Source organism: Megalopta genalis, unplaced genomic scaffold, assembly GCF_051020955.1.
Source record: "Megalopta genalis isolate 19385.01 unplaced genomic scaffold, iyMegGena1_principal scaffold0023, whole genome shotgun sequence".
NCBI lineage: Eukaryota > Metazoa > Arthropoda > Insecta > Hymenoptera > Halictidae > Megalopta > Megalopta genalis.
Window position 1 is genome coordinate 2,732,503 of NW_027476093.1, and position 15,106 is coordinate 2,747,608.

Below are 15,106 nucleotides of genomic sequence, written 5' to 3' on the forward strand. Positions count from 1 at the left end.
TACCGAGTACAGTGAACATAAATTATAAATTGTTTGCATGGTCCAGCTTTTTTGTAATAACTTCGTACAAAAGAAGGGTGTTTTTACGACTAGAACTTTTTAGTATTCTATTGTATATTAATGAAACATGCCTATTTGTGAATGTTAATGACTAGACAGTCAGAAAAACAATGTTATCCTCGCCTTCAGACACAAATTGGCGTACACGTTTGAATCGCAAATATTCATCGGACACAGTGGTGTCTCTTTTAATTAGTTTTAATTTAATCACGTAGAGACACAAGCTGACAGAAAATATCAAATCGGAGGTTAATCAACAACCGACACGATCTAGAGTCAATTACTGTCAACGACTATCACTCTCGTCGTAACTAACTTGTGATCAGAGTACGAGGTTAAATAGTTTATTTATCCCTCGACCCGATCCCAAAAATACCAAACCATTATTTAAAAAACGAGGACGCGAACGGGCCAACTCCTGGGATGATTGATGATCCAGGACGAACGCGGAGTTATTTTGCCGTACCATAGAATTTCCATTGTACGAAGCTCTCGAGGAAGAATTAAACATAACAGTTATTGCATGCATTTTTAACATCGTATATCATTTGCCGGCGAATCTGTTTCGAGAATAAAATTCGCCAGCTGTCTATAACGCGTCGCATAAATAACCGAGTGACAAAAATCCTAAGTATATTTTTTATTCGAAACTTTTATTTCGAACAAATAGCAAAATGTCCGACCAAATTCGCTTTTGCCTGTAAAAATCGGTCGCCGTCCCCGACGAACGTTTCTCTAAAATCTCGATAATCGTAAATTAAGAAATATCGAACCCGTAATTTCGCCAGACGCGAACGAAAAATGTCGCTTCGCTTCTAATTGGCCCGTAAGTACGTATACAGGCGAGGCGCGTTTGTTTCCTTGGTAGTCGGCAATTATCCGCCGTTCATCTAACAGAAACGAACGTCACGGTCCGTCGAATCTTTTCCCGCGAATCAGCGCGTGCTTTCATCAACGGTCCCGGCGACGGCCCTTTCCCGTCGGGGCCGCGGCTTCAATGCGAATATAAACGACACGGAGGAGGATCTCGCCCCCTCGTAGACCAGTAACGGTAACGCGATTACGGGCAAGGTTCTGGTTAATTCGCGCGTCGCGTCGCGCGGCGCCGGGGCTCGCTAAATGAAATCTGGAACAGTTTTAATTCGCGCGGAGCAGACGCGACGACTCCGAGACATGTCAGACGGCTCTCTGAACGACGCCGGTCGAGCAAGTGCTCATCGCCGTCCAATGGAATCGAGTTAGCCGAGATAATGAACGCAAAATTATGCCAATCCGGCATCGGTAATGCAGTCCGAGCCACACCGAGCTCGCGGCACCGAGGCGAAATCAACGGATTCGAGTACGCGCGAGAAAGAAGAAGCGTCGCGCGGTGCTCGATAACCGTTGACAATGGGATGAAATTAAAAAAGAGACGTCTGTGTAAATCGACGATAGTCGCTTTGTTACAATTGTAAGCGAAATAATTTAAACTAGCGGAAATCGGTTAAAATTTGAAAGCGATTCTTCGACGAAATAACTTATAAAATGTTTCTAAGAAAAACAATGGGCGAAGCCCGTTTGAGGAGCAGCTTCGATGCATTTTTTATCTCGAATATATCGGATGCACCGTTTCCCCGGTTTAGCTGGGAGATTCGCCGAGTTTCGTCTCCAATATTCCGGAATCATCTACACGGAACTTGCGTTCGCGCGTAACCGATATGTATTTCTGCTGGTTCATCAATGTTTCGACTAACTCTCCAGGGTACGCTATTATGGTCGATAAGTTCTTGATGCCCCTAATTAGCTCGCTGACACTCGAGAAAGTTTCGGCCGCAGAATCGACGCGTTCGAAGCCACGAGGAACTTTCGACTTGGTCCGATAACAATATTTCCATCGACGAAACGGTGTATAATTGGTGTCGTTACCCGGCAAGGGGGCGCGTCGGCTGAAAAAACAGCTCGGCGCGACGACGGGCTCGCGCGAAGTAGAATCGGATCCCATCGAGGCCGCTGTAAAATGCTTTACGACCGGCATTAAACGCGGAAAAGCGCGCAGCTGGCCGTAGTACCCGGGGCAGATGTCGGAGGTCCGTGGATCTTTGTCGGCTAAAGGGTCGGTCGCGTCGGAGGAAGATACTGCGAAGAAACGTCTCGCGTCGTTCGAATCGATGGTCGGCCGGCTCGATCGATTCTTTTTATCGAGAGCTCGTTTCTTTGACTCCCGAGCTCGGCTTTGACCGCGATCGCTTGGCCGGACGAGTGAAATTATCGTGGCTCGAGAGACGAGCCGGACCGAGCCAGCGCGAGAGAAGATCTTTCTGTTAGGGAAACGAAATCCACACGACGCCGAGCTGAAAGAAGAGACACCGGAGAGCGACATGCTTTCGAAAATCACCAACTGAGAAGAACGAAGCGCCGTGAAATTTTTTAGCCACCGACGATCACGCGGATCGGAGAGAAGAGGGTGTTCGAGCGTGGACGCTCGCTTTTCGCATCGCGCGAAAAAGGCGTCCGACTCGCTCGATTTCCGCTGCGTCGAGATTTTTTCACTTTGTTGCCTCGGTTTCGAGTGGCGAATCACGAGAAGCTTGATACCGATAAAACACAGAGCCGAAGTCTTCCTTATTCTTCGACCTACTCGCCGATCCTCGAGCTCGTCTCACGGTTTTTTAACAACTCGCCTTCCAAGTACAGTTCTTCGGCAAGATTCCAGCTTCTCGTCGGGCTTTAATATTTAGTCTCTGCGAAATTGTATGAGTTTCATGACTCATGTTTTATGCAAACGCCAGTTTCTCGACGTAATTGTGCGGATTTTTTTTCTGAAGACGGAAGGCTGCTGTCTTCGACGAAAGAGGAATATATTTTGATCGCAAATTAAGACACTTTATCGTCGTTTCACGATCGAACAACGGAAAAGCTCGCTTTCTTACGGAGCACGACGGCGAACAAGAGTCGCTCTAAATGTCCACGAAACGATTTTCTACGGTCCAAAGCGCCGCGTATCGTGCCAGCGAATGAAACGCGGCACCACATTCTTTGACGGCGAGCTACATATTGCTTCGGCTGCGCAGTCGACGCTTTGTGTAATCAACCGGTCGAGTCATGCACGATCGGTCAAGCTTGACCATCGAATTTCGTAACTTCATTAACGTTCGCGCCAGCGAAATACCATGAGACAGTAAGTCACTGTGTCGCTTCGGAACTCTCGAATCCCAGCGTACGCCCACTTGCTTCCAGTTTTGACGCGTCAAGTGCCAAAAGTTTCATTGCTAAGACCGTGCTCCAATTTCTCGCGACAATACATACGTATGCGCGGCGCGAAGCAATGCCACCGAGACTCGGGATCTCTGCTATATTACACCTTCTTTAGAAGCCTCGTTTAACGCCTTACAATTCAGCCTTTATCGCTCTCGCAATCAGCTTTTAACAACTTTAGATTTTCGCGTTTCTCACCCTCTTCGAGATAGCTTTTTCCTAGGTTGAAATAGCAAAGTTGCTCTGCGATTACGGCGAGTCTTTAGGCAAAAGAACATGATCTGCTTGGCGTGTAACAGCACTATCACCGTTTAATTATTGAACTCGGCTGAGTACCGAAAGGGGACTATTCTAAGATGAGTACACATCGAACTGATATTCGCCGATTTCTTTGTGAAAAAATCTCTGGAAAAAAGTAGTGCTTAGGAAAATATTTATACAAATATTTCTCAGAAAATTGTCTCTATTATATAATTATAATTGATACTATACTTATAATAATAATATTATAATACTATAATTATATATATAATTATAGTATAATATAATATAGTATACTATATATAGTATAATATATAATTATAGTATTATAGTATAATACTATAATTATATAATAATAATATTATAATATTATAATCTCATAAATTATATGGGAATAAGACCAAGAAATTTCAGAAAAAAGTTTCGCATTCCTACAGCCAAAGGCCATCCTAAGGTACACGGTGTAAACATAGTCAAGGACACCTTAGCAACCCCCTAAGATTTTAGCCGTCATCGGTCGCTCATTGAAAAGCTATCAATCTTGGAAATAACGGCTAGACGAGTAAACGGGACACGATTAATTATCGGAGACACGTGTTATTGTCGTCGATCGAAGAGCTCGCATCGGACATCGGGTTCGAGCGGAAAGAACGAGGCTGTCCATTCCTCTGTCCTTGAACAGTAACTCGTAGAGCTGCTCGAGCGCGGCAATGTTTTAAACAATCGCGACGCGCCGATTAGTCAAGGAATCTCTGCGGAGAATCGATCCGCGCTGTGGAACGCGCTCGTTCCTCGCAGCGGAACGCCGGGGCCTCCCCTTTCAGGGCTTTCAGCGGACCAAGACAAACGGCGGCGGAGCGAAAAGAAGAAACGGTGCCGTGCGTGTTTTCGACGAACGATTTGTCTGTCCAGATCCTGGCGTACCTTTCAGACACGCGGAAGATACGTGTTATTCTCGGTTGATTTTTCTGCGCGCGCGTTTACCGAGGCCCGAGGGAGAGAGAGCCCGAGTCGAGCCCGAGAGAGCAGTCCGCCGCGTACTTTATTCCGCGTCGGCCGCGGAACAAACGAGTCGCTTACACGAGTAACGAGTAACGAAGCAGCGATGTCTGTTCTGGCCGGAGGCAGGATTTTCACGAGAATATTCGCATCTGGCTGGCACGCTTTAATATTTTGCCTCGCTATTAGAGAAAAATCCGCGGCTCGAATGAGAACGCTCGAGCTTGCCGGAGGGAGGGAGGGAGGGAGGGATGACCGGCATCGAAGGAGGAGGATCTCTTTGCTGGAAGAATGAAAGCAGCCGCGCGCGGCTACGCTCGAGATAAAACTCGTGCAGGGTAATATGACGCGTTTGGGTGCCAGTGATTCCGTGAGTCTTGTCATCGACAACGGCGCCGAGCACGGTAATAAAGACAGGAACAACAATCGGCCGCGCCGAGTGGCAAACCGGAGAGGAGGAATCGGGCCGCGGGGGTGGACGGAGCGAAACAGAGCGTGGAACCGAGGGGCTGCGGCGAGCGAGATCGGCGGTGGTCTCTCTTTTCGACCCGAGTGCCCAGAGGGTCGTAGAAATAACGCAAGCTGGAGAAATTACATTCTCCTTTTGTCCCCGGATCGGACAAAGGCACCGGAAAAAAAGGACCATCGGAGCGGGAAAGAATACCTCGTTGAAAAGATGGACACGGAATAAAAAACAGAGGAAAAATAAGGATGGGACATTGCTAATTTCACCGCGAAACGATTCAATGGGAGGGAGGGGGGGAGGGAAGGGACTCGGATCTGCAAGAAAAAGTGCACAGCTCAGACCGGATATCGCGACGGCGAAGCTCTCCGGCCGCCGTCGATTTTTTTTCCACCGTAAGGACCTCCGTGGATCGGACTCGGGTCGGGCGACTCTAAATTTCTGGTTCCACCAACGAATTTTTTGTTTCCTCTCGCTCTTCAAGTTTCACCGCTAGAATCGAATATTCGCCTCCTCGACTTCGCGCGTTGTCACGGTGTAGTTCGGAATTTTTGCTCCACGCGGCGAAATTGCGATACTTTCGGAGTATTCGAATCGATTACCAAACGAAACTACGTCTAAAGCTCGTTTTCGACACGAATCGATAGGTTCTACTCCATTAGTAACGTTACGATGACGTTCTCGGTGCTTCAGACGCATTGCCCCAAATCAGTTTTTATCGAGATGAGATCTACGACATGGAAGCATTTTTGCCGACCATGCTAATTCTACTTATTTAGCTTTTGATACCTAATCAATTTCTAACTCTGTGCACTTCGAAATGAAGGGTTCCGAATTCTTTATTTTACAATTACAGTAATGTCTCCCTAACTGACGCTCAGATTGTCCACAAAAATGGACAATTTTGGAAGAGGAGCCTTGTTTTTACAGTTATCGATTTTCAACAATTATAAAAATGACTTGCAAAGCTCAAATAATCGTATCTCCTCTTCCAAAAATTGTCCATTTTGGTGCACAATCTGAGCGACAATTAGCGTTTGTCGAGATGCTTTTGTAGGCAACTACTGGATACATCGATCTACTCGGGTATATTTTGTTATAAAAATTCAGCAACTTCATGCACGCAGTCTCGTTGTTTTAAAAAGGCAACGCAAACTAACCATTTTTAACGCGCGGTTGTTCTACGCGTTAACGAACATCGATATATTCCTGCACGCGAAGAACTGCGTCGTAAAACACAAACAGAGCGAATTCCGGAATTTTAATAGAAGTTTAACATCAATAAATTCTTTTACGGGAAAAACGGAATGACGGCCCATATAAACGGTGCTCTTTCAGGTATTTTAGTAGGAATTTAATATCGATCTGGAATTAATATGTAATGTTGAGGGTAAAAGTACATACATATAATATAAATGAGCAGAAGAATGTAATAACGAATTCATTATTTAACTATGTATTTGTATGATATCGCGGAACCCGCGCACGAGAAGCGCTTTTCCTAATAAAAATTCAGGAAATTTTTATTTTACTTTACCGTAAGGAATCTTTTTAATCGACTTAATTAACTTTCTTCCTGTTCCAGATTACAATTAAATTATCCATGCAGAAGCGAATTTGCATGGAAGCCGGCATTCTGCCGAATAGCTCCTTTAAATTCAGGAGTACATTTTATTTTCTGCGTGCGCACGGGTGGATTTTATTCCAAGAAATCGAACGATCGGAACTCTCTAGCCCTTAACAATTTCGGCGAATAAAAACGCTAATTAATTGGAACGATGTAATTCCGCAGGTTCGACAAAAAGGTATACGTTGAATATTCGCTGAAACGATCCAACACGTTTTAAAAAACGTAGAGTCTAAGAGGGATGCGCATCATCCCTTCACCCCCAAAAAACATTTTAATTTAAAAACACCAAATAGTTGAGTTCGGTTTGAACTCCCTGGATTCCACAAAAAATTTCCAATAAATGAACCCAGCAAAACTCTCCGAAAATATTAATACTTCCAAAAAAGCATTCCGAAAATATCAATTCAAAGAATTAACAAACGTTCGAGAAACCTTTCAAGCAATACCGAACCCTCTCCGCCCCAAAAAGCCTTCAAATATGAAAAAGGTATTAAGCCACAAAAGAAAAGACACTTCGAAAAGTATTTATTACCATTCGATCCAATTTGAAGAAAGCATCGAGATCAAAAGTACTGTTGTTCGCCTAATATTTGATTTGAATCTGAAGAAAGCGTCGAAGTCGAAAGTGACTTGTACTTTCCCGTCCGCCCAGCAGCGATCCACGATGCGCAAAATATGTTCGAAATAGCGTCGGAAACGGTGAAAAAATATTTTCAATTCATACCCTGCAACGATTCTCCATTAAAATCATGAATTATTCATATGAACGCCTAACACATCGCAAAATAAAGCCGTCGCGCGCGAACTAATCCCAATTAATCTAACCCCGGAATTCGACAATTTCGCCAGCAGTGGCGCGGAGTGTCCCAGATGGAACGTTCATTTCACGAGTGATTGCTCGAACTGGGAGCCGAACGCGGCGGAATCGTCGCGTCGGTTTCTCAGCAACGTCGAGGACAGCGCGGCGCGTCGCGTCGCGTCACGGCGCGTCACGGCGAAGCGTCTTGCTGCGTCGCGTTTCGCTCGTTCGAGCGGCGAGCCGAGCGAAGACGCGTCGGTATAATCGAACGAGCTCCGATACATTCGACGGGGAGTGTCCTCGTTTGGGAGAAAGGGTGATCGTGCAACGGGTAGCTTGCAAATCAGAGACAGGACCGGGTTAAATGTATGCATAAGCCCTGGTAAACTCGTTGCGGACCGGTCCCGGCGCATCTCTCTGCTGCTTAATTCAAGAGGCCATTTGGGCGACGCGCGAAGTACGCGTGACCGACCGGTTGCAGAGCACCGGGCCATCGACTCTCGCATTGGCGTGGCGCGGCGTGGCGCGGCGCACGCGTGCACGATTAAAAGGGGCTGCAATGTCGTCGACCTTGACGTGGCCGAAGAATTTCGGTCGATTGGCCAGTGACGCCAGTGTGTACGTGTTGCGCCCGCTGGACGACGCTCAAAGCGGGTCCGGAGCTTTGTCGAGGCTTTTGCGGCGCTTTTTGCGCGCTCGGCTTTTAATTAAGCCGAGATATCGGGCTTTTCCTTTTACACCCGACCAAGCGGGCTCTCCCCTGCTGCTCTCGATAAATCGAGACGGGACCGGCTGAATTTCTTGCTGGACAGACTGCCCTCAATTTTCCCGGGCTGCCGTGAATTCGATGAACGCGCGGATCGAGGCCAATCGTCGAATTGTCATTCATTGTTTTCATTCTTGCCCCGCAGCTTCGCCGGTCTCCGTCGCGCGGCATATGTCTTGGTTCACGTTTTTTCGCCGCTCTGCCGGAATTTTTTGCGAGAATCTGCATGGTCGGGCTTGTTGCTTTGCCGCGAAACTCTGCAAGCTAATTGGCTCTTTGCGGCAGCTGAATTTCATTTTATTCTTTGATCTCCATTTTCGTCGAAACGTCGCCAGTGTCTTCCACCAGAATCGACCATGGACGACGCATCGAAGGCTTCTATCTCGCAACTTTTATTTCGCTCCGTCTCTTACGATTCGCTCGAACGATTCACTTGAATTTTATTCGAAACGAGCGTTCGACGATAACTCTCGTTTCGGAAATCCACGATCGGTGGTCGATCGCGCGATATCGCTTACTTTTACATTTTAATTTTATTCCCGTAATACCCGCGACACGCGGCCGAATTATTATTATTATTATTTAAATATTGAATTTTTGACGTTAAATAACCGTGTCCCATTTATTCCCGTTTCATGCATTCCGTGTAACAAATGGTAGTAATGCAAATTTTTCATGCTACCGGCAGAAAATGTACGAAAAAAGAGGGCGCGCGCGCAGAGAAATTATCCGTGCTGCTCGGCGCTGATTTATTTTTTCCAAAAGAAATGGAGGATGGACAGCGTTTCGCCACCGCCGCGGCTCGGCCGGTTTTTTTCAAGTTTTACACTTTCCTCGCGATCGCTTGTACCGGACCGCAACGGAAGCGCGCATCCAACGCGAACATAAATTCTTAACTGCCACTAACTTGGCGAAATTTATGGCTCGGTTGCGGCGCAGCTTGCGCTCGCCGACATTGTCTATTATCGTATTTACCGTGGTTGCGTCGTATCGCTATCGGCCGTAAGCTCTATCGTTCAACGTCCGTAAACGTACGCGCGGAAAACTTTGCCGGTCGCGAAACTGTACGCGCCGGCTCGTGGCAAAGTCAGCGCCGGTGTGTGCCCGCCGATTCCCGGTCGAGTGTAATGCTCGGAGCGCGCGCGAACCTGGCTACAACTCCGTGCGTGATCGGGGTTTCTGATTAATGGAGATGTCTGATCACTGACGGACCCGCTCTACTTAAACCTGAGAACCAATCGACTGTTCGATAAAGCGATTAAATACAGGCACGAGCAAACAACGAAGGTTTATCGCGGCGCCGTACACACACGAGGGGGTTGGATATTGTTCCGATAAAATTTTATCCGGACGCGCTTCGAATAGAAATAATCTCGCGAGTTAATTCTTCGAACGACGGACTCGAATTTTGCGAATAAGACTGTTTTCATCGATTATAATGCCGCATAGAATTTTTGGATCTGCCGCGCCGAGTATCGATTACGATCGAAGCGTGTTAACGGCGGCAAAAACACCGACTATAGACGCCTCTGTTCAAAGAATCGGTCCACCGTTGGTCGTTGCGCGTTTTCCCCGCGTGACACGCGTTAATCGGAGCTGCATAAAAGAGTTGAAACGACGGCACGCGTTTCTCCCAAAAGGGGCGAACTTGTTCCTGTCGAATAAACGATTGGAACGCTTCAGATTCCGAAGCGAGGCACAACTCTACGAAAATTCCCTCTAAATTGGAATGAATACGTAAAACACCGAGAATGGTCCTCCGAGTTTTAATTGCGTCGCGCCTCCATACGCGTGTTCCACAATTTCCGAAGTTATGGCACCCCGGCACAACTAATTGTACAGTCGGCGATAATCTCTCTCATGATTCAGCAAAGTTCCCGCGCGCGTCTAAGGAGTGCTCGAGCGGTTAGCCTCGCAGCTTAAGAGGCCAGAAGTTATGCCGCGAACTTTTTTCTCTCCGGCGCATGGCTGCGAAAAAAATACGCGCGCGCGTTTCCGAATTAGCCGCGGCGAGGATCCGAAAGCCGCGTAATTTCACGCGAACGTTGTTTCATCCGCCGTCGGTGAAAACGGACGCGCTACATAAATTGTTATCATCGAGAGCAACCGTGACGATGTCACGAGTCGCGCGCGTTGCACGGTCTCGTGGCTGAAAAAAAAATCGCGGCGAGCTCTGTTTTTTCGCTTGCTGTTAAATTTGACACGGAAATATATATCCGTCGCTCGCGACCGCGACAAGGGTCGTTGGTGGACGGATGTTGGATTTATCGATCCCATTTTAAGTGTTTCCGTGATGCGCCGCGATTGCGAAGCGCATTCGTGACTAAACCGTTCCGCGAGCGCTGCTCGTTCGATCGATCTCAAGTGGCGGGTACTGATTTTTCGGCTCGAATCGCGTTTCGGGTTCGGTGGAAATCGAATTACCCTTCGCGAGGATATACCAATTATTACGGTTCCCCGGGTAATCTTTTATTTACCAAGTTTCGGCCTGCCGAGAAGTTTCGCCGTTTTGTTAATTGCCGGACGATAACTTTCAGAGTTTCCAAACAGTGTATCGAGTGAATTGTGGCCTTTGGTGCCTCTGGTGCAGTGTTTCCTACAGTCGTTTTTTTTTACCGCACTTCCGAGAGCTTCCGACAACTTGTTTACGAAGAAGTTTGGCGACTATTAGCTTCACCGACTTTGACGAACTCGAAACATGCTGTCAGAGTCTGTTATAACTGGCGCAGACATCATCGCGCAAAAATGTTCGTCATCGATCATACGAAACGGAAGTTGCATGAAAATGTATCTTTTCTTTCGACGATGTTAACGCGGCGAAAGTAATGCAACAGAATTTCTAAATAATTATCCTGCCTTCGCTGCTCCGTATTTCCTTCGTCCATTATTAACATAAATGCGTGAATTTTTATAAAAATGTGCTCCACCGATATCAATCATTTCTGGATTTGTAAACATCCACGAAAGTTACGAACTTGTTAATATCTTCTTTAAACGAAACAAAAACGAAAGAGTATTATAAACTGCGCGACCGCATGAAATATTACATGAAGCATAAAAACGGTACGAATAGATTCAACAAATGAGAAAAATTGCGCGACGCAAATATATTTTATAGCGACATTACACAACATTGGTGACGCTACTTAATCGCATTTTCTTATTGCATCACGTTCTTTATCTCTCTGTTATGCTATTCGTGCGATACATCATATTATTATATCGCAGCTATTTTTCTCCCCTTGTTCGATAAACCAATTATAATCAACAGAGTGCGGATTTTATGCAATTACAGCAAAAGCGAGTAGATCACCGGCGAAACATTAAAAACATACAAAGAATTGAAGAACGCGGTGGTATTAATTCGATCTCGTTGAAACGATTAAGAAGCAAAACAAATGTCTGCGTTGCCATGTTCGTATTTAGATGAAACGAATGATCGATGCAGTGGCCACCAATTTTCCCTGATAGGCGAAAAACCCCAACCCAATCTTCTTCGGTAAACTGGTTCGTTTCCCATGCGCCCTCGCGGACTTCCTAATCTTTCCTATTTTCCCTGGACTCAGCAATCTCCGTTGAAAATTGCGTTGATAATGGGACTGCACCGGACGCGAGGGAAAAACGAAGACACCGCCGGATCCGTGGCTTTTCCGAACGTACTCTGCCCACTACGGCAGACCGCGTTCCGCGTCGGTTACGTCCGCTTTTTTCCGATAAACACGTAATGGAATTTAGTATCTCCTAGAGCCGATGCCGGGCGAATTCTCTTCAATGCGCGGCTCGAGTTTCACCGGCTGTGCAATCGATATGCACGTACATACATAGACGATGTCGCCGATAGGATTCGCGAATAGTTTTCTATAGCGACGCCAACAATGCTACCGATCCCAATTAATAACGAAACGAAAATCTTTCGCTGGTCTTAAAAACCATTGCCATTCTTCTCGCTGAAACTTGTCTTATTTTCCCTGCAATTCTCCGAGCAGTTCGTGGCAGAATTCGGCATTGTTCGAATTGTGTTTCGTATAAATATTTACGTAAAATAATTATTCGAATCACAATTATTATATAATAACTATAGATAATAATAGATAATAACTATTCTAATTTGAGAAGGCCGTCTCGCGTTGGATGCATCAAAGGAACAAAAATGATGTTTTTTCATAGTGTTCATTTAACGGGTTATTCATATCTTTATGTACTATAATAAAATATGAACATCATTTGGAAACAATTTTACGAATTCCGAGTGAAATATTTCGAGAAAAAAATGTAATATAAAAATTATCTTTCAGTCGAGCGATACTTCCGAATAAAAAACGATGTCATATTCTTTACGCGTTATCGATGTCATTTTTCAATATTTAGATTTAATTGAAAATTGAAAATTGGAAAATATTTTCTGTCGGTATAATACACGAAACACAACTTTCTAATAGCAAACTATCTGTGCGGTATAAACTGCGACATTAAATAATTCGTTGTTCAGTTTTCGTCAATATTTTCTAATTAAAATTTAGATATTATTTACCTAATAAATCTTCCAAGGATTGTTCGCTTAACGATATGTGACAATTTTCTACACCGCATTATAACACATCCATTCGTTTCAGTGACCTGAACGCGTATGCGTTTAACGTGTGCTATGATTTTATCCGTTCGTAGAAGTACAATATTTACATTTAGATAGAATTTAATAACACAAAACGTAGTTCACAGTTTGTTCATGATACCTGCGTGACAATGTGTGCACAATAAATATTATACTTTTAAACATTTTAGAGATACGTATTACGAAGCGAACACCCTTCGAGTTATTAAGCGAATAAGCGCGCCATCGTTCTGGAATATCGACGATGCATTTAATATATTATTAAGAACAAAGATTTACCACTTTCGCACGTTGAAGTTACTACAAGAGGAAAGAAATTTCTATTTGCCTCCTGCTCTGTGAAATCGATGCAAACAATTTGTATTTTGCGCAAAGATGCGCGATCCACTGAGATTAGTAACGATTACAATAATGTCTCTCTAATTGACGCTCAGATTGTGTACAAAAATGGACAATTTAGGGAAAGGAGACACGATTATTCGAGTCTTACGACTCGTTTTTATAGTTACCGATTGTCAACGAGTCTATAGTTACCGATTGTCTTCGTCCATTTTCGTTTCGAAACCGAGCGTCAATTAGGGAGAGTTTACTATACTTGCGCTGTACAGTAATATCTCCCTAACTGACGCTCAGATTCTGCACAAAAATGGACAAATGAAGCCTTGCAGCTCGTTTTAATAGTTGTTGACAATTCGTGACTATGAAAAGTCTTCCCAAATTTGTCTATTTTTGTGCGCAATCTGAGCGTCAATTAGAGAGACATTACTGTACTCCCCTCGGATCGCGAAACGCTTTCGAATCGTCCACTGGAAGCGCTCGCAGGATGTTAACGAAGATTCGCAGTCGCGATTCACCGCATAAACTCTAATTTCCGAGCAATTTGACGTTAAAAAATTGTCGCGCCTGTGCTCGGCCGCGCAATAAATACGAACGCCGAATAGCGAACAGCTCTATTGAATAGCACAGGCGCGTCATGCCGAAATTCAAACTCGATTTTATGGAATACAAAGTGAAAAATTAGGATAGAATTTTCATTCGAAACTGCCCGCTTATTTTTCGCGCGCTCGTTCCTTCTCGTTCGTGCCGCGACGCGGGTGTTCATCGACGTCCTATAAATTAGCTTTGTATACAAATTTATTTAAAAACTATCCGATAGGATCGGGCGCGGACCGTGGCCGCGTGAAACATTATTCGAGCCGTATTGGCCCGCTCGTTTATGAAATTCCGATGCTCTTTATTTGCGCGGAAGTCGGCCGGCCCGCTCGCCGTCGCGAATTCCCGCTCAACTATTTATTCGTGTATGCTGGCCCGTCTGAATAAATCATGCCAGACACGACCGCAGTTCCCAGAAACTCGTGCGAGAGCACCGTTGCCAAGACGCCCGCCTCTCATCCTCCGGGGAGAGCATTAAAAATTAGTTCGAACTTATGAGCCGCCTGGCGCCCCTTTCCTCCGCGCTGGATCGGAGGATTTTAGTTCTCGCCGACGATACGAGGGGCGACGCGCAGATTTTCGGAACGAATTAATCCGGCCGAAGTAATCTCGATACGCGGGAAACCGAGTAATTAAGCCCGTCGCGCTCGATTCTCTTTCGAAATTAACCGTTTTCTTGGAACGGAAAAGTTAAAAGTAAAAAAATAACCGTTACATCGGGACCGATTGAAAATTTTAACAGCTTCGTGCAAACCCCGTCGAGCTTTTTCCAGAAGCAGAACAACAATAGCTGTGTACCGTGTTCCAAACGCGCTAATACAACCAGATTGGAGGGCGGTTAGCGATTGTGACTGGCAGCGCGAGTCGGGTCTTATCCGCTGAAAAATAGATCACTGTGTTCGCGTGATCCAAATTGAGAAATTCTTCAGACACGTGTAAAACAGTCACTTCGCGAAAACAGCTGTCTTCGAAATACGATTTATCAACATTTATTTTTACCCTCTAAAAAAACAACGTTCGGAACGATTCGAAACGCTTTGTTCATTGTGAAATTGAAAAATTGGCTTCAATATGAAAAATACGTCTCAAATTTCATTTGAGATTATTATACGGGAAAGATTGTTTAAATTCGGTATACTCGGTGTATAAATTGTTAAGTTTTGCGTAATGTGTAAGATTTTGAAATATTGGCGTGGAAAGGGTGGTGCATTGGAATTCATGGAAATCAGTGCAGACATTAGCGCTATACTTTACTATACTAGCATATTTTCATGCGATTTGCTTGTAACATTATAATGATTCGAAGCATTCGAACCTGTTTGCCGGGAAGTCATAAATTCTATAGTCAT

At 45.1% G+C, this 15,106-nt stretch overlaps 1 protein-coding gene across 3 annotated transcripts in view; it reads right to left on the bottom strand.

The window, feature by feature from the left end:
• Positions 1-15,106, bottom strand: part of LOC117217765 (irregular chiasm C-roughest protein) — a 263,272-nt gene that overhangs the window by 195,230 nt on the left and 52,936 nt on the right. The window lies entirely within an intron of this gene.